The sequence below is a fragment of the Phycodurus eques genome, chromosome 7 (genome assembly GCF_024500275.1).
Source record: "Phycodurus eques isolate BA_2022a chromosome 7, UOR_Pequ_1.1, whole genome shotgun sequence".
In the NCBI taxonomy this organism is placed as follows: Eukaryota; Metazoa; Chordata; class Actinopteri; order Syngnathiformes; family Syngnathidae; genus Phycodurus; species Phycodurus eques.
In genome coordinates this window covers 21246337-21267748 of record NC_084531.1, presented here as the reverse complement: position 1 = coordinate 21267748, position 21412 = coordinate 21246337, and the positions used below count along the sequence as shown (strand labels likewise).

The 21412-nt window shown below is 38.5% G+C and overlaps 1 long non-coding RNA gene across 1 annotated transcript; it reads right to left on the bottom strand.

Annotated features, from left to right (window-relative positions):
* Positions 1-295: 295 nt before the first annotated feature.
* On the bottom strand, positions 296-20980 carry LOC133405613 (uncharacterized). The gene is made up of 5 exons (XR_009768966.1): positions 20772-20980; positions 20038-20092; positions 16078-16184; positions 1668-1879; positions 296-423 (listed from the first exon to the last, which is right to left on the bottom strand). It is a non-coding gene; the product is annotated as an uncharacterized LOC133405613 (long non-coding RNA).
* Between the last annotated feature and the right edge of the window lie 432 nt (positions 20981-21412).

Genomic DNA, 21412 nt, shown 5'->3' with positions numbered 1-21412 from the left:
AACTTGCCCAAAAATATGCGCCCTGTGCAACGCTCCAAAATTGCGTAATCCCCGGCCGATTGTCAACGGGGGATGGAGTCCCGCCCCCAGAGAATGCCCCCTGGGCGGCTGACCACATCACCCATATCAGAAACCGCCCCTGGGTCTGGTCGCTATACATTACATTAATGGTACAATTTAATGTTATGAAATTTAATAAAACACAAATACTGAGATCAAATAATAAATTTCAAACTAAAGTGTTTCGTGTGAGGACTGTGTACCTGCGGTGCTTCTTGAGCAGCAACCTGTCCAAGTAGCTAAGTCTGCTTTCAGGAAACACCACTTTGATAGGTACCTTGCTGTCTCCCCATCCTTCTGCTCCTCCTTCATAGCCTCTCAGTGGAAGGAAGTCTGCTTGGGCTGCTATACCTGACATTGATACTGGGGGAGAATATACAAAAATAAAGTTTGCTTACGGAGAGAGTAAAAGAAAGGCCAGAATGTGTCAGACAAAGGTTGGATGCAGAACAACAACTTCTTGAGAAATGAGAAAACACTTTTTCCTTGCACCCTACCTACACTGAGTGCCAAAATAGACAGAAACCAGTAAGGCCCATACAGAATAACAAAGATCTATGCAACACAACAGGAATATTACAATCACATGAGGGGGGAAAAAACAGATCGAGGAAAGAAAGAAAAACATTATGATTGCTCTCAACACTTTAGAAGTCCACAGTGGCGGCTTTAAAGTGGACCTGTGTGCCAGTGGCTTGACAGAAATAATTAGGGCTGAAGGGGCTGGCAGTAATTTGCAGACTAGAGCAGAGGGGGAGAGGGAAAATGTCTGTTCAAGTGGTAAGGCAGAGAAAATAGGAGGCCAAATAAAAACACCTAGACACAGAAAACACCACTAATAGCACATAAATAAACACCCAGACATACAGTATGCTCTGCTGCACATGTAGACCCAATATGAGATGGAAGGCAACGTGGACAAATGCACATACACATGCACATGGCTGAGGGGAATGAGAGCTGTGGCGTGGAGTACAGCCACCCATAGCATTTCTCTCATTATCTCAATATGCAACCGCCATGGATTATTTTTCTTACTGCAGTGGTTAGCACTTTGTGGAAGGTCTTAACACATCAGCGTAGAAGCAAGGAGAGGGGCAGCAGGAACACTCAGGATTTTGCGAAAATGACACAGGAGGAGGAAAGTGGGGTTGTCGCATGAACATGGGCAGGATACTACTGCTGAAAATGTTTTGTCAGAATTTTAAAGCAGCGAGGTATCGGGGTTACCGTTACGGCATTTTATCTCACAAAACTCCTTTGAGCACATTCTGTTATCATTTATTAATTTTAGATTTTAAAAATCTGAAATGTGTGATGGGATGGTCACACAACTCGTAATTTAAAAATTCAAGGAAAAAGAGTGTAAGGGCAGGAGAATATGAGAGAAAACGGCTTGACATTAGATAATCGTCCTTTCTTTACAGTTTGTATATTTCAAAGTGCTGTTTTGTGTGTGTGTCAGAAAAATAAGAAACAACAAAACAAAATAGTGATGATAGAATTAAAAAAGGATAGATCATTTATTTTTTTACAGTTAACCTTAGTATACTTTACGACAACTCAAGAGGTGCTGATGATTGCGATGATTTCAAATTATTTCTCACCCGTTTGAGTCCACATTGTTACTGGTCCTACGGCCCCATCACACCTTCTGTTTCTCCACTCCTTGAGGGCCTCCTGGAAGGATTTTGCAGACTCCTCCTCATCATACTCTCCACCAAGTAGAGAATTGGCAAAAGCCTTTTTAACATCCTTATTTTGTTCCTTTTTAGATCATTTCCACTCGTGTCTTTTCTCCATAATTCCCAATAAACATCTGTAATAGAAAAGGGAGAATCACTGAATTAGAAAGCATGCCAAAATATGATTCATGCTAATCTTCCCTAATCTACTACTATAACTGTACTGTAAAACATGAATAGAAATTGAATTAGTCACAAAAATAATGTTTCCTGATGAAGAATCACAGGCCAATTCTAATCTGTGTACTGTGTACTGCCATTGCATGGCTGAATAATATACATTGAAGGAGAACAAAATGGAAGGGGCAGTTAATGACATTCTTCAGTATGTAATTGCCTGTTTGTGCAGGCAAAAAGAAGTAAAAACTTAATTGCCTCAGCATATTTATATGAGAGCTCAATAAACTAGAAGCTTGGTGAGAATAACGTGATCAAAAACTAATTAGGCAGATCCACATTGAAGTAGACATAAGTGCAGGGTGCCATATCAATGCCAACTGTGTGTTCACTTTCAAAATATAAAGCCTATTACACGGTGTATTATGCATTGTATTTCTTTAATCAGTCAGTCTGCTTAAAATCTGTTATGTTAAAATCTGTTATTGGGTTGATTGACAATGTACAGCTGTCCATTTAAAAATAGAATGTGCATAGTATGAAAAAAATCATCGAAAAAATATTTACCTGTTTTACCGTGTGAATTACTGTTGTTTTAATATTGGCTATGATTGAATGGGGATCAAGGAAGACAAACCGTGTCGCAATTGGATAAAATCTTCCTTACTAGTAATATATTGTGGCATATTGTGACTGTGGCATCAATCATAAGAAGCATTGTTTTCTATGACAAAACTCCTGAGACACAATTATCCAAATAATTGCATTCTCTTTGCGTGTAACAATGAGGTACCCCATTTTTACCAGCATGGATGAATCACTCAGTTAAGCAAATTATCTTAATCGTAAATCTTCTGCTAGCAACAATAGCCAATACCCAACATTGTCTGAGCTTGTTTAAAAAAATTACAATAAAAAATGCAGTCATTGATTCTTGAGTCTTTGCTTTTCTTCAAAACTACCGGTACTACTTTTGAATATTATGACTCAAGGAAAACCAAAAAGTACAGTAGTCCTCCAACTAATTACCTGAGTAAGAGTAAGTACTCAGTGAAAAAAACTACTGAAGTACCGTAATTTCTCATGTGTAATGCGCATTTCCCCCCCCCCCCAAAAAAAATATGTACACTTTCATTCCAAAATGCCACCACCACCTACAGGTTATGAGAAAGGTGTACAGTTTAATTCTAATATGCCACCGCCACCTAGTGGTGTAAAAAAGGTGTAGCCTACACTTTCATTCCAATATGAGAGGGCTACATATGACTGCATATATGTAAAGTTGTGCTCATTTTACATACCCTGGCAGAATTTGTGAAATATTACTCTTTTTTTAATATGACTGATGACTGAACAACAACCATCATTAATTTCTTTATGGTTATGTTTTGTTTAATGATAATGCTTTTCTGAAAATGATTGACCGTTTAATTTAAATCCCATTAAAATAAAATTAAATGTGTTTCGCCTGGTCCTTCATGTTTCCTTTAAAGAATTGTACCCATGTTACAGATTCTGCCTGGGTAATCAAACGTATGAGCACAACTGTGTTTTCTAATTTACTAAATAAAAGTAGGGTTGTGAATTTCAAAATAAGAGCAAGTAAATTAGTATGTATGTGTTCAAATTAAGTGCTTAACTTCAGAATTTTTTTTTGAAAAAAACTAACAAAAGACAGATCCAAATGTACCTTGAGTAAATGTAACGAAGTAAATGTAGCGCGTTACGACCCACCTCTATTCATAATTAAAGGACAGGTAAAACTTTCTAGAAACCGTCTTGATTGCCTTATTCCTACAACCGCCACTGCATACCATGTTAGTTACGAAGCAACAAATATAAATACAATCAATAATTTGTTATTCATATACCATACTGCTCAGGTAGGCCCATGCTGGACAAGAAAGTGGGGCGCACGCTGCATGAATGTTGATGGAGCTTCTCTGTACCACAGGCTAAATTCATTTTTCTGTTCCTTTAATAACAACTGACCACTTGTGCTGCTGAGGTTAACCAATATGTAGAATGTTCTCCTGTCATTGAAGGTGTCAATAAGAACCCCCCAAACCATGAACACTTGAATTTAAATATGGAATGCCAACTAGTGGCAGCACAGTTGGAAGGAGTTTGTACCACTGTCCAGTACACTTTAAGGTAGAGCAATGTACTTGTTTCAGTTCATGTAGGTGATTCTCAGTTTGTGCACAGCATTTCTGAAAAGACAGGTGAAGGACTGGCGTGCACTGATTCCTAGATGAAAAGGGGCAAATAAGATCACGACTTGAACTAGTGTTAGCATAAGAGTTTTTGTGCTACATTATTAAAAGCTGTGAATTAATCAGTATGCCTCTTTTCATTAGTATGTGAATCTAAAACTTAAAACCATTTTACATTGTGGCGGTGTCAGTTGTGTTGAAAGTCTCTCTCGTCCAGTCTTCAAAACATCACAGGCTGTTTCATTAGTGTGTTGGATGGCAGTGAAATGTCAATTTATGAATCAGCCTGTTAACATGATATTTGATTATAAGTTTATAAAAAAAATCCAATGGTTCACGTCTTAATGCACTTTCTATAGCCACAAAGGTTGAATCAAGGCAACTGATTGGTCTTGTTTGTTGAAGACGTTTCATCTTTGATTCAAAAGACTTCTTCAGGTCTACATTTTAGGCGTGGAGCCTCGTGAGTGTGTCTCCTGGGAGTGGTCAACAATAGGATGTTGTTTTCGTTGCCTAGTGTAGTTAGTGAAACGACTGCCCTACATACCAATCAGTCGTACACTCGTCTTGTTGCAAAACAGCTCGTTAGGGCCACTCTTCCAGTTGAGTGGGGTGATCTTTTTGGGGGGAGATGTCAGGACATCATTTTAGGCAAACAATAGGTGGGAGATCTGCATAAAAATGGCTTAAGCTACAAGAAGATTGCCACCATCCTGAAACTGAGCTGCAACACAGTGGCCAAGACCATACAGCTGGTCCACCCAGAGACGGTCTCGGAATGGTCGACCAATGAAGTTGAGTGCGCATGCTCAGTATAATATCCAGAGGTTGTCTTTAAAAAATAGACGTGTAAGTGCTACTAGCATTGCCTAAGAGGTTGAAGGCCCAAGAGGGTCAAGGCAGTTCTTCCTTCAAGCTCACCTTTGAAAAAAAGTTACCCGAGACCACCCCCTCCCGCTGCTTCAACAATTGTTACAGGAGAGTCTCCCTGATCTGTTAGTGGTGAATATTAATATCGATTTGTCCTGCATGTGAACTGACATGTCCAAGTAGTCTTGCTATACCCTTGTCCTGTCTCTCACTCAGGTGTTGCAAATTTAATTCAGCAGAGGCCAAGGGGAGTTTTACTTCAATCTTATGGGTGTCTCAAGAAATAATAATGAACAAATATGTATAATGTAATTATAAAAAGCCAATGCTTCATGACATTACTGAGTAATTTTTTCTTTTTTTTCTTTTTTCTCAATGATGTCAGGTCTATTTGTAGTCATTTTGATTTCATGTACACGTTTGTCAAAATCTGGGGGGAAAAAAAACAGTAATTAATATTTAAGATTATGTGTGAAATGTATTTAAATCTAAATGTGAGATTCTTTCTAAAGGACACTGCCCAATCAAGATTGGAGTGACAAGAGCAAGTGCTGGAATACTGGACAAATCTCTTAGAATGACGTAATTAAACCATACGTATATCTTGTAAATAAAATGGGTTGAAATACTTTTAATTAGTTTTATATTTCCTGCTTTAAATACACAAACCATGAACAAGCATTATATAGGGCACTGATGTTTATGAACTGGAAGGAGATACGAAATGTAACACTTTGATTTCTGCGTGGCAATTGTGAAAAAGGAACCATTCATTTTCAGTTCTTTATTTATAACAACTGAACAATTTCAAAATGGTAGAGGTACCTTAGCAGACATTCCTAAAAATACACTGAAAAAATAAGGTGCAAATGCATGTAAAAATATTTATAAGGTAATATAATATCCACATTTCTACTGGAGCAATGCTTTGAAAATATGAAATGCAGTTCCTTGTTATCTGCTTTGTCTGAATCCTATATAATGTCCTTGCCGATTATTCACAATACATATTGGCGATACACGGCGGCCTTGGCGGAATTGTCTGTTGTTCTCTTTAGGATCACAAAGGTCATCAGCTGTCCGGATGCCAGTCCAAGTTCGTCTGGCGCTACATAAAACTCTCTCATTCAAGATGGTGCCCATGAGTTTTGTCATATGTCTGCCAGAAATCTCGTGGCGGACGCCAAAACATGGAGCTGGTGTCAAGTCACAGAAATGTCTTCATCACAGTATGTGATTACTCTAAACACAGTCTGTCAACTGTCTCCTGTATAGCAAGACATTATGGTGATTAGATTTTGCGTTTGTGAAATTGGCTTTCCATTGTTACAAATATTGCATGTATTCTTTCTGATGTCCACATACAAAAGACGTTTAAACAAGTATTTTTTTAAATTCCCTCATACCCATCCCATCAACAAAAAATAATACAATATGGAACCATTTTGTTCTGTTGTCATTCCTGTACACATACATTTACACGTGTGGGTGTTAAACTAATTTTTCTCACGGGCCACATTATAGTTACAATTTCCCTCAGATGGTCGTTATGACTAGGATTTACACGATCAGGATTTTTGGGGCCGATCACCGATCCGATCACATGGTGGAGGAATGTGTCTATTTAAATGACTTGTTCATTTACTGTATGTACTTGTGTAGTTAATTGCTAAAAGAAATTTGATTTACAATAAATAATGTATCTTTGTTCCTCTATTTATGCCAGTGAGGCATAGTGACAGACAGAACAAATGAATGGTCTTCTATTAGATGGCAGGAAGTAAATACAGTAATTAATGTATTCCACTTTTTGTGACATTTTTGTTTGTTGGTGTGCCGTGAGATTTTTCAATTGTAAAATATGTTCCTTGGCTCCATAAAGGTTGAAAATCACTGCTCTTGTCAGATCATGTATTCTAATCAGTCAGGTCAAACCAACATTACCACATGACAGAAATAATGGGTGCTAACTGACTGTAATTAAATTACTTTATTTTTAATTAAATTACTTCACCCACACCGAAACTTTAGAGCATGATTCGACAGAAAGGCGGCATGTTTACATACAACCGTTCATGCTACCACTAGCTTGCCTCTCCTGAGCACCGGTGACCACCAACACACGTTTTTCCCTTTTTTGTTCTTACAAACACACGGCGCGATCCATTATTGTTGTCGTCACCATGGTAACGAGTGTATCCGGTCGCGTTTGAGTTGAAAAGATGAAGCCCAGTGATCGGAAAAAATGGGATGCGGTGGTATCGGAATACATGATTTTATTGCAGTAGTCTGACATAGTACAATCGTGAAAGAGCAAGTTTGTCTTGTAGTCTGATCCGGGCATTACGTGTTGTCTGTCTCAGACGTGTTGTTTGTTCCACACCGCCGACATGTTTTTTTTTTTTTTATTATTATTATTTTTTTTAAATAACATTATTGGCCGTCAGATATTTACAAGACTACGCCAAAAGACACGCGACAAGGGTAAAAATAACCGAGCTTTTGGATTCAAATATACTGTGCACATTGGCGACGCGGAGTAAATGTCTTTTGCGGAGCCGATCGGCGAATTCTGACATTAAAGCCGATCAGCATAAAATGGTAATTATCGGCCGATACCGATAAGGCCGATAAAGTCGGTGTAAAGTCTAGTTATGACTGGAAATTAATAACTGGAATTAATTGGCTCATCATATAACCTATACATTCACAACAAATTGATGGATAACTCGTTTTGAAAACAGAAGTCAATAATAATAGTTTGTTTAGCAATTTTTCAAGTTACTGTAAAAATGGGTTTGGCAACAAAAAATTATTCTGCAACATAATATTTTTTCTCATATGACTGTGGATGTTTTGCTATAATTCTTAGCAAGAATCATGGTAGTCAATTTGCCTTCGCCTGTGATTTACAATTTTTTTCCTCTCTTTCTTTTTTACCCGTCCTGTTCAGCTGTGTGGCCTTGCAGAATGGTGGATCTGTATGCCTTTGTGCTGGAACAGTTTGAAATGCTCCCTCTGCTTATTTGAAAATATATATATATATTATTCTGATGTTTATTGAAAATGCAGCTGGCCAGAAAAGGGTTTTAGGGGACAGATAGAGGGATAGAGTGGACAAGGGGACTTGGTGTGAGAACCACAGCAGAACAATAGCGTGTGTAGGAAATCATGTGACTATTATACAGTGGATAGCATACTTCCTCATCTGCTACCCAGTAGTCGGCCGGGGTCACTAATAGCCATCCTCTCTTCTTGGGAACTCTGAACAACAAGGAATATAAATTCACTGGACATTGCCTCTGTACTACAATGTGGAGTATTGATATTTCTAGCTTTATTAAAAGGTATTTCTTGCTAAATGGGGCTAATAATTAATGAAATGTAACGTTCATGCTAGTAACTTTCTAAACTGTAATGCAGATATTTTTCCACTCATATTTAATACGACAACATCTGTATATTTTTACTTACCGGCGAACAAGACGTGATGAAAATGGCAAAGTAGCTGCTAGGAAATGCCCACAGTAGAGCCACCTGGTGACTTGTGCGTGCACGCCTGCGAGGCACGTGGGTTTGGCCAGAGGGGGGGGGGAGGGAGTAGTGAAGTGATGCTACATTCAAATCTTGCTAGCAGTTTCAACACTACATACTGCACCTTTAACAGCACATAAACTATTATCAAATGTCAATCACAATTGCTATTAGATGCCACAGGTAACTAAATCAATAATGCTTTAAATGCGTATGTGTGAGTCTTACAACGTAACAAAGTAGACAGAGCCCAAGTATAGCATTTTAATTCAATTAATATTCTATTTGTCACCCTGTCTCATTCTCTTTCCTCTTCCCTTGCATTCTTTCCAACGCAAACGACACAGGATTAACTGAGGAGCGAGCGATGCAAGCATCAGCTGCATGTGGATAATCCCCTAGCCTTCACATCCTGCCAAAGTACACAGCTGAACGTGATTGAATAAGGGTATGGATGTGTGCATTTCAAACTGAAGTGGGCAACCACCCCAACATAAAGCAAATCAAGCGAGAAGCCCATGCTGGCGTCGGGCCGAAACTTCCTATGTCCAGATTTGGTCACCTTGTTATTTATTTCACAAATCGATGCTATTGTTTCAGTCCCCATGGGGGTATGTCATTTTGACAAATTAGTGACATTGACATTCACACTGACAAACAAAACACTAGAGAAAATACACTTCCCATAAACATTACAAATCTATTCATCTATATTCTACCGATGATTCTGTTCAGACTCATAGGTGAGCTGAAACCAATACCAGTTGTTGGTAAGAGGAGAGTTATGCCTTAGACTGCTCCTCAGTCAATCATAGGGCACATAGAGACATTCACCCAAGTTTGAAGTCTGGTTTATCATTAAAAAACTGTAAATCATTTTAGTCAGGAGATCATTTACAGCACATGACATGAAAAACCTTGATTTGTTTGAAAATACATTAAATGTTTGAAATATGTGCTGAAAATGTGCAATGACTGAGAACAAGTTAGTAGTGAATTGTTGAGATATAGCATTAAAAACTCTTTTTCACAATTTCAGTTGACCGGGTTTTTTGGCCGTGGCTAAAACCAGGCCCAAGTATGCACTTGGGCTTGATGGCATGAGTCGGCCCTCCTTCCACTATATACAGTACTGAGCGCCATCATTCCACCAGTGGCTAACCGATGATCAATAGCCCGCTTACTCGCAAGCCCGCAGACCGGCGTGGGTTTCGTCCAGTAAGTCACTGCCTCACTTGGTTTTGTTTTAGTCATTAAAACTTGGGAGGCTTGTTAACAACACTCTTCTCTGTTTAGTATAAAATTTAAAGGACATTTATATTTTCCCCTTTACAGTGGACTTTAATTTGACAACATGCACAGTACTTAATAGATTGATTAGACCCTGTGTCACAAAATATCAAGCATCTCAAGAAGTTGCTTTAATTCACGCTTTCAATTTCAGTGATCATTTTACAACTTTTACCAGTAATGAGGAATTTAAAATTGAATTCAGACCCAAATTTGAGCTAACTCATTGAACTTCTCTGAGAATTCAGGAATGAATTGAGCAATAGAAGCTGCAGCATATCAATATCGATTTAATAATATCTGACATCCTAATCAAGAAATACTGAAGTGAATTACATGTTTTTTTTTGCGTAGGACTAAACAATACATGGATGAACATTATATTTAAGCATTAAAAATATAATTTGGGTTAATGAGTTTTGTTATAAGTTTGAACAAAGAGTGTGATTACTAAAGTGCTTCTCATGCAAATATTGTTTAGAGGCCATTTCTATAAATACAATTGATCATTTAACAGTAGGTCTGAGCATGAGTGGTTGTTCTTATTTCGTCTAATCAGAGCAGAAATTTGACGGTAGTAGATCACCTGAAAGTGAACAATGATATGGAGCATTAGTGCCCCCTCTAGGTGAACTCTAGCAAGCCACGTTTAGACTGCAGACTGATGTTTATTGTGTTCACAAGCATGTGTGTTCAGCATGAAGCTGTGACTGTAAATGCACGCAGAAGAACAATCGTTTATCATTCTATTAGCTTTCTTATGCTACATGCACACAGTCCAAAAAGAAAGACGCATACACAATCAGGATCCTATGGGCATGCACGAAGGAAAATAGGTCAAAGTGAGGAGGCTGCACACAAACAAGTTTCCTAAATCACCAAGGGTTCAAAGCATACCTCAGCAGTAGCTGGTAAGCAAAGTGGCATCTCTGGATGAATGATTAGCACTGCTGTCTCGCAGCAAGAAGTTTTCCTCCTTTTGATTCCGGGTTGGCCCGTTCTAAACACACAACTAATGTGTAGTGGGTGTCTTGCAGAGAGTTAGGAAATCGGAGTCATTGTGACTTTGACTCAAGTTGACTCAAGTCCTTGTTTTGATGACTTGTGACTTTACAGAAACTTAAAAGACTTGGGACTCGACTTGGACTTGGGAGTTAAAGACTTGGGACTTGACTCGAGACATGATGACTTGACAGACTTGATTGTTGTGCAATTTACACATTCAGTTTAGATTATAAAATGATTTAGGATATAAAATAACATGCTGGAAATGGCAATGTTCTAAAGGGAGGACTAACCTGTCAATCAGTTAAACCCATCACTTGTAAATTTCTCAAGAATCGCTCATCCAAATGACTTCAAACAAGATCTCAGTATTAGAAGATCCATCCCATCCATTTTCTGTACCGCTTATCCTCACTAGGATCGCGGGCATGCTCCCAGCTAACTGCGGGCAGGGTGTAGGGTACACCCCGAACTGGTTGCCACCCAATCGCAGGGAAAATATTAACAACAAACATCCATTCTCATTCACACCTACAGGCAATTTAGAGTCTTAACCGACCATGCATATTTTTGGGATGTGGGAGGAAACCGGAGTAGCAGGAGAAAACCCACGCAGGCACGGGGAAAACATACAAACTCCACACAGGCAAGCCAGGGATTTGAATCCCGGTCCTCACAACTGTGAGGCAAATTTGCTAACCAGTCGGCAAATGTGCTAACCAGTTGTCCACCGTGCCACCAGTATTAGAAGATGACCATGTAAAATTAGCTTGGATGAAGCGTTGCCAACAAAATACACAAAAAAAAAGATCACATAAATAATAGAGGGATTACTTTCATTTTCAGAGAACACTATCTGTATAGATAAAAGGTTTAAACCAGTGATTCCAAACCAGTGTGCCGTGAGCGCTTTTTAGGTGTGCTGTGGGAAATTCTAAAATTGTATTTAATTGCTCAAAAAAACATTATTTACTGCAATTGGCTGGCAACCAGTTCAGGGTGTACCCCACCTCCTGCTCAATGATAGCTGGGATAGGCTCCAGCACTCCCGCGAGCGACCCTTGTGAGGATAAGCGGCTCAGAAAATGGATGGATGGATTATTTTATTCATAAGAAATAATGTATCTTTGTTCATGTGTTTATGCCAGTGAGGCATAGTGACAAACAGAACAAATAAATGCTCTTCTATTAGATGGCAGGAAGTACGTACACTTTTTCTGACATTTTTGTCTGTTGGTGTGCCGTGAGATTTTTCAATTGTAAAATATGTGCCTTGGCTCCATAAAGGTTGGAAATCACTAGTTTAAACAATCTACAGTGACTTGTAGCAAAAGCTGGTAAACTCAAATAAACTGACAGAAGATTCAAAGCTGTAAATGAGTCAAGCAGGCTGTGTGTGTGATAGAGAAAGAGGGGAGGGTTAATTGTCAAGTGTGTGTGAATCTTGAGATCATAATTTCTGTTTAAAATCCACTTGTATTAAGCAGGGAAAAGTTCTTACAACAGTAGTCACAGTGACAGAACCCAGTGGCAAGGTCAAACGCAAAGCAAACATGCAAGAAGAAGGAGGGTTGATGCAGGAGCTTTGTCTGTTTTCTCTGACATTCACTAAATGGGGGTGACATTAAGTTTCAAACCAGCTTTAGTTACAACTGAAATACTTTTTTAGCGATCACGCAGACACACCAACGTTGATCAAAAGAATGGTTCAGATATACTTTTCATCATGTAATTGCCTGGTAGAGTTCATTCAACTCAATCATAACTGCCCTGTATGCCAGACAAGTACAGTAGAAGATGCCAGTCATAGCTAATAGGTTGACTGAATTACAAACATTGGCTGACTGTGCTCTGCCCCTAAACAGAGAAACAAGATCCCCAAAAATATCACAGTACACGAAAACAGTACTACAAGGATTATGAGACTATTATTTATACACGCTCACATTGAATTGCATCCATGCATGTTTTTTTAAATACTAACTATACGATGGGGGGGAGAATAGTGCAGACCACAGGATATGGTAGGGCACTTCCCCTTGATCACTAATTTGGAACCTTTACTGCCTTCACCAAATGCAAAGGTAATTTTTCAAGAGCTTAGATATGTTTTATTTTTTTAATTATTATTACTAATTATCTAGAATTTGTGTTATGTTAATGTTGGTAAACGTCTGGATAGAGGTGCCATTCCATGATGCGGTCAACAGTTTGGCCTTTGTGGAGTTAGGTGCACTAACTACAATGTATCTTGATTTACTGTCGCTGTCATTTACTTCATACAGTGCTCAACAAAAGTACAGATTTTTCAGAAAGGTTTCCTTTCAGAATTTTTTTTGTATTGTATACTGTATTACAAAACACTCCCATAAATGTGTGTCACTGATTGCAAATGACATTTGTTATTGTGCACATTTCATTTAAATAAAGATATCAATTTAACACCAGTCAAGTTTAGCAATGTAAAATTATAGATAAAAAAAAAATAATTCACAAGAATTCAACCTCAGGTGAGTGCAATAGCCATCAAAATTCTGAAAATTGTTCTTTTGTTTGCTGAGAAATGAATAAAAACACTAAATGTTCCTTTTTTACTGACATACAGTAATGTGCAAGTCGAAAACTAGCATCAAGTGCAACATTGCCTTCTAATGGTGGCATAAAGTGGGCCCTTATTTCCCCTCTTACGCCTGGGTATAAATTACTCTCCCACTCTCCTGGGACTGAGCATACTATCAGCCAACAAGCAGCATATCACTACACTCTTCTGTGATATTCTGGAGGAAATTAGTTCCCTTTTTTTTTTTTTTTTTTAACCTGAATGGGTCTGGGATACTGCTGTGTTAAGCATACTGTGTGTACGTGTGTGTGTTTCTCAAGTGTGGTCCACGACTAATGAGGAGTGGGGCTGTTGGGGGTGGTGATGACAATGAGCCCAGGCACAGAATTCTGGACGGCGCAAAGTAGTAGTCATATATTCTACAAATTATTTATTTTAAATTCATAATTTCATTGTGTTGCAATAATGACCTTGATATTGTTGGATGATTCACTTCCCCCTCCACTACACACCCATGTGTATGATGTGTGTTTTTAATTTCAAAATGTTAAAACTGCAACAGAGTCATGCAATAAATCTATAGATATTTGACGGTAATATAATATTGGAGTGGTGAATAGGCCTTTTGAAGAAGTGGTGCTTTTCTAGTTGCAAAGCAAACGGAGAGCTCTGTGCCATTATCAGTATAATTATAGGGTATGATAGTAAGTGTATCTCATACATGTGTCATTTAGAGGATATTCCCGTGTGTTTTCTTGAACAATGTTCTTTCAAGTGACTATAAAGCTTGCCATTATGCCCATCCCAAAGGGTACTACACATACATACATAGCCCTTTACAACAACATCAACATCAATTATACTATCAAGTAAAGTACCTGATTACATTTGAACTCATTGTGGGTGAGTTAGAAAAAGCTGCTTTCTGCTTTAGCTGGTGCAAGCATCTCTTCACGTCTTTGATATTGATTAATGTATGTTCACATTATGCAGCTACTTGATAAATCATATAAAAATTAAAGGTCAGTTGATTATTTATGAGGGGACCTAGCAAGTTTTAGCAAGGAAATCATCATAAGAGTGAAACAAAGAAGAAAGAAAAACACCAAGGGACATGCAGGAGGGATAGAATCCAATCTTGCATGGGGGGAAAGAAGACAAGAAAAGAAAAAAAGTATTCATATCTGCCACAGAGTAAAGTATATAAAAAGATGTGAAAGGGGGGACATTTATTTGACAGGACGGACATCTGATAGAGGAACAGGAGTGAACAGACAACTAGAATCAAAGAGGCAGAGGTCATAAAGCTGGAACAGTGTACATGTAGTATTCAAAAATACAAAAAGAAAATAGGAGACCGAGAGGCAGACATGTCAGCCAGTGGTATGTGTACAGTATTTGTGTAAAGACCAATTTCAGCATAACTATCTATTTTAAAAGTGGGGATATTTTGTCTCCTTTCTTCTGAAACTCCTCAAAAAGGCTGTAGGACGATATAACTGGCAGCATTTTCTCAACACCAGTGTTTCCCAATCTAGGGTCATGGGTTATTTTCACCTTTTGTCAAAGTAAAAAACTGGAAGCTATTTTATTGCTCATCATGCAGGCACACATTTTTCTGACAAAATATTTTTTGATTCATATTTGTTGTAACGAATGAATGAAATAAAATGTGCTGTGTTCTTTATGAAAAGATCTTGAACTGAATTTTTGGCGAAATTATGGTCTCAGTCTTTTAAAGGGAATGGAACCATATTGCGTATCCTCCACGGATGCTACACACCTAACTGTGAGGTCATAGAACCCTATGAATTCTTTCAATCAATCTACAAAGAAAGGCAGTGATTATAAAAAAAATAGTAAATTAAAATAATAATATGAGATAGAGAGGGTGATTGGTGATGATTTTCAGATACCTGCAGGACGTTTTATAAGCATTCGATTGAGTTTTGGTTGTTGTTAAATACAGTGGAACCTCAATAAATCGGACCCCGATATAACGGATATCGGATAAAACGGACCGTCAGAGCCTAACGATGTGTCCAAAAATAGTTTCCATTTATCAATCAAAATGCCGTAGGCAATGTCTGTTACTTCCAGAATTGGCCGCTGTTGATTACTGGCGCTGTAGCGCAATACAGGCAGAGAATGGGAATGACGTATTTCCGGGTCACAGATATACAATATGACGAGACGTGCCTTCTGTGCCTACGTGGGGCCCATGTCATGATGGTTATATCTATTGTGACGTAGAGCGCAGCTGAGAGAGAGAAAGCGGCATGGCGGCGGTGTTAACTTTGAGCAATATAAAACACAAGTCTCTGGAGTTGGGAATATGCTATTTTTTTGTCAAGCCGTTGGCAACGGATTTGGAGCTAGGAAGGACACTAATGCCTCGCGGCTCATGAAAGCGACTTGCCTATGATAATTTACTATACGGCAACAATGCCACCATGATCAAGCACACCGGTATGGTAAGTTTGGGTAGTTTATATTTATTTACAATAACTTTGTACTGTACTAGACGTTTCAGGCCTCAAAAAAAAAAAAAAAAGTGCTTCAATCTAACGGACGATCAGCAATATCGGATGACCCCCCATTAGTCCGTTCTATTGAGGTTCTGCTGTATGTAACGTATAACAAAACGTAATTCCTATCACAAATGTGCGTTTGTGCATACCTGTTGATCAGCCCTGACATCACCTTGTCCGCAGTTTGGTCCCCTCATCCTGCTTTGCTTTGTCTGGGGACAACAACAGGTTTCACACAGAGGGAGATGAGGTGGAGCTAGAGAGACAGAGACAGACCTTGATTTAACCATAGAAATAAAATATACAGTGAATAGACCCAGTCTTGAGCAGTTGACCCGTTGCAGGAGGAATGCAGTGTGTCCGCCACGTTGAATATGTCATATCTGCTCTGTAAAACAATGACAGTCAATGGGCTGAACTTCAACAAAGCAGAAAGGTGCCTTTCTACCAAGTGCGCAAAATGCCTCGTATCCCATTCTCACTGTTGGATATATTGTAGAAGTTATCATTTATTTGCTTAGCTTGCATTAGTATTATGGACAATTTTTAGAAAGAAAGATGTCTCGCCTTCAAGAAGATGACTCAGCAGGAATCATCTGAGAGAAGGACGTGGCCGGGACGTGGCAGGTGTTGGTGCCATGTTTTCACCTTGAAACCCTACCCTTAGTGTGTTGTGTGTTGTAAACTTAGAAACCTCCCTATTTTCAAATAAATGCAGGAGCGACGGGAGAGATTGTTTAGAGCGTGTTGAGAGGCTGTAATCTGAACAATCTCCCATGCGCCCTCCTCATGAGAAAAAGAAACCAGCGTCTTCATTCCTTTTGTGTCTATTTTTTATAATGTTGGGCAAGATAAATCCAACACTCACATTCACTGCCATTGATGGCTTAAGAAGTCAACTATGCATGTTAACTGGGAAGGCTGCCAGTGAATGAGTTTTAATCAATTATATGACATCCAGATAAACAGTAACAGCTCCAGAAAATCTCTCGCCAGAAAATCACATTGTCTGACTTTTTAAAGAATTTATTAGCAAATTATGGTGGGACATAAGTATTGTGTCACCGACAAACAAGCAAGATTTCTGGCTCTCACAGACGTGTAACTTCTTCTTTAAGAGGCTCCTCTGTCCTCCACTCATTACCTGTATTAAAAGACCAAAGATCTGTCAAAGGACACCAGAAACAGAATTGTAGACCTGCACCAGGCTGAGAAGACTGAATCTGCAACTGACTGAAGCAACTTGGTGTGAAGAAATCAACTGTGGGAGCAATTGTTAGAAAATGGAAGACATATAAGACCACTGATAATTTCCCTCGATCTGGGACTCCATGCAAGATCTCACCCCGTGGGGTCAAAATCAGTAACACACTAAACCGCCAGGTACTCAAATCCTGCAGTGCCAGACGTGTCCCCCTGCTTAAGCCAGTACATGTCCAGGCCCGTCTGAAGTTTGCTAGAGAGCATTTGGATGATCCAGAAGAGGATTGGGAGAATGCTATATAGTCAGATGAAACCAAAATATAACTTTTTTGGTAAAAACCCAAAATGTCGTGCTTGGAGGAGAAAGAATGTTGAGTTGCATCCAAAGAACACCATACCTACTGTGAAGCATGGGGTGGAAACATCACGCTTTGGGGCTGTTTTTCTGCAAGGGGACCAGGACGACTGATCCGTGCAAAGGAAAGAATAAATGGGGCCATGTATCGTGAGATTTTGAGTGAAAACCTCCTTCCATCAGCAAGGGCATTGAAGATGAAACGTGGCTGGGTCTTTCAGCATGACAATGATCCCAAACACACCGCCCAGGCAATGAAGGAGTGGCTTCATAAGAAGGATTTCAAGGTCCTGGAGTGGCCTAGCCAGTCTCCGGATATCAACCCCATTAGAAAATCTTTGGAGGGAATTTAAAGTCTCTGTTGCCCAGCGACAGCCCCAAAACATAAATGCTCTAGAGATCTGCATGGAGGAATGGGCCAAAATACCAGCAACAGTGTGTGAAAACCTTGTGAAGAAAATGTTTTACCTCTGTCATTGCCAACAAAGGGTATATAGCAAAGTATTGAGATTAACTTTTGTTATTTACCAAATACGTATTATCCACCATAATTTGCAAATAAATGGTTTAAAAGTCAGACAATGTGAATTTCTGCATTTTTTTTCCCTCACTTTGTCTCTCACAGGTGAGGTATACCTATGATGAAAATTACAGGCCTCTCTCATCTTTTTAAGTGGGAGAACTTGCACAATTGGTGGCTGACTAAATACTCTTTTGCCCCACTGTAGTAAACATTTGGCACATAGGTATAGTGTCATTAAGACACTAAAGAGACCCAAAGAAAATTCTTAAAGCTTGGCAAATTTGAATGAATTAAAAAAAAAAAAAAAAAAAAAACACCATGTATGTACTCAAAAGCATTTGGGCTTTGTGACGGTCATCACTTTTTAACTCTTTAAGTCTTTATTTTTATTCATTTATGAATGTTGTCAGGTTATGGACTCTTAATTTCTGCTGCCAGTATAATTTCTGCCGCCTCTTGGCTTTTGAAAGAGAGATTTTCTCTCTCAATAAGCTTTACCTGGTTAACTAAAGGATCTAATATAAAATAAGGCTTGCCCTTGCCCTGCTGGACTATGATGTGAGACCTTCATCTGTCAATCCAAAGAGGCTGAAAATTGGTTTGCTGAAGCCAACTACTGCCTGAATATTGACAATGTGGTTCGCTGTGTTTATGGTTTATAAACAGGTAACCTTCATATATGTGTGGGGACACACACACACGCAACTCAGAGCGCTGATGTTTAAACGATGTCACCGCGGTCAAGTGAGCTTTTTAGTTCCATCTCTTAGCTAGCTAGCTCGTTCGCTCGCAGGCTAGTGAAAGTAATAAATAGTTAACTTTCCCTTAAGTGTCCCAGTTGTGGTTGCATTGCAAACTCGGTTCTGCCAGCGGTGTACTGCATCATGAGCGGCGCACCAGGTGGTACCACAACAATGAAAATTTATCGAGTCCAGAAAAAACTCCTGTGTCCATTGTATGGAACGATAACCCGTCCCACTATGCCTTCGATTGGCTAGCACCAAGTATTCATACTTTTGATTTGCTGTGGGTGGAAGCTCTTCACTAACACACACGCACACACACACACGCATGCACGCACACACACACACACACAATGTATGAAAGGGAAATGGAAAACAATGTAACTTTTAATCTGATTATAAATGCTTAAGGCTATATACGTGTGTATTTCTATTTCATAGAAACAGTGTTACATACAAGAGTAGCTGTTAACATTCATGCAAACGTTAGAACAACGCATGTGTTGTTTTTAGTCTTTACCTACCGCATATACTAAACATAACCATCAGAAAAATTACATACATTGTTTGTGATGCCTTTTTGACAATGTGTATATATATATATATATATATATATATATATATATATATATATATATATATATATATATATATATATATATATATATGTATATGTATAAAAAGTTTGAAAATGTTTGAAAGTTTCACATTTTATCCAACCTTACCACGGCGGTGTGCTTGGTCATGGTGACATTGTTGACCTGCAGTATTCACGTAGGCAAGTCAATTTCATGCGCTGCGGGGAATTAGTGTGCTTTCTAGTTCCACATCTGTTGCCAAAGGCGAACAGCTTGACAAAAAAGTAAACTGTTACTGTACCACGTCAATGCCCTACATTCAACATGGCCACTACGCAGCCACGGGAGGATCTAGTATTATTGTATATCTGAGACCCGGAAATACTTCAGTCCCATTTTCTACCTGCATTGCGCCACAGCGCCAGTAAACAACAGCGGTTTGATTTCATGTGTAACCCCCTTACAGCAACACGCAATACGAAATAAATATACATCCGAAACTAGTAGTACTATTGAAAATACAGGGAATGGCGCATGTACTAAAAACGCTCCAGCAAAGAAAGTGGGAGGATGGACAATATCATCTAAAGCCAACTCTGCTGCTTCCAAGTTAGTTCTTTAAATAATAAAGTTCATGTGGGAGAGTATAAGAACCCGGGTTTAACAGAGTACCTGAAATGAAGCTCATACTGTAAATGATGACGTACCTGTTAAAGGTTCGTCCTTCAGAACTCTGATCTTCACCTTACTTATTGATGAATGCTGGAAAAAGGGAACAAACGGTTTAAGACCTCAAACAAAAGGCTCTCCTGCAAAGGTATTATAAATTGATATGCATGGATGCTTGGGTGGCAGATTTGCATTCATGTCTGTTTTCAAAAAATTAAGAGTTGGTTTCATCATTCATTTCTAAACTTCAGGCTCATATTAAAATAGTTACTTAAGAGATTCAAAGTGAAAATATTGTATGTGCATCAGAAATGTATTACATTAAAATACTACCCAATGGCAAGACACCAGAGTAGAAAAATGTGTAGTTTTACCAGGTGGAGATGGCATTAGTTTCATGTATCTAAATACATTTTTAAAAAGATGTTAACATCCCCCAATTATCACAGTAACTGTTTTTAACAAGGCAAAAAAGCATTAAAACAAGACATTGAAATGTTGTGAAGTGTAGTGGCAAGGTATAGTTATATGGTTTTATCAAATATCTTCACTGCGCCGGTAAATTCTGGTACTGGTAAATTCATAATATACTCCAAATTTTGCCAGTATATAGTAACCAAACACCAAAACAACGAAATATATTTCAGACATGTTTTTATTTTATTTTTTTTACAAAATCAGAGAGAAATACGAATTTCAATGTCTTATTTTTTGCATGGAATGCTACTAAATTCTTGTGAGAATAGATTCAACAAGTACAGAAAATTGTTACCTTTTGGATTTTCTTGGAGTCTTGCATCAGAGCACTGCTGTTTATTGATCCTAATTGTTCTGCCTTCCGAAATGAAATTCCTGAATGCCTAAAAAATGAGAGAAAAAAAGAGTAGGCATTTTGGCAATTGTGGTTAGATAGTCATCGTACAAGCATGATGAATTTGATAGCACTTTATCACAGCTGTACCTCTCTATAAAAATTTTGATTCTAAAATTAGTTTTTTAATAAAACATTCCTAAGCAACTTTGCTCATCAGTTTAAATCAGGTTTTGTAAACCTAGACATGTTCAGTCTCTTAGTTGGAACTCTGCCATTGCCTGTGTTCCCCCACCGATGTCTCAGTGTTTTTATGTAGTTGGTGTCTCATATTCAGCCCTGTTGCTCAATTTACTCGGATATAGACTTGTTCATTTTATCTTGCTTTTGTCAGTGTTAAATTCACTGAAGTTGGACATACCGTGGAAGCGTATTGTTTACCATCAAATCTTTTTTCTTGTTCTTTTGATTTTTGACTTCATGCTGTGGTTTGATCCACTTGCCACACGTAAACTAAACAGTCATTGATGTTATTTCAGGCAGCTACCAATAGAAAATATAGTGAAAGGAGGAAATATCGACTTGAACAGCTCATTTCATAA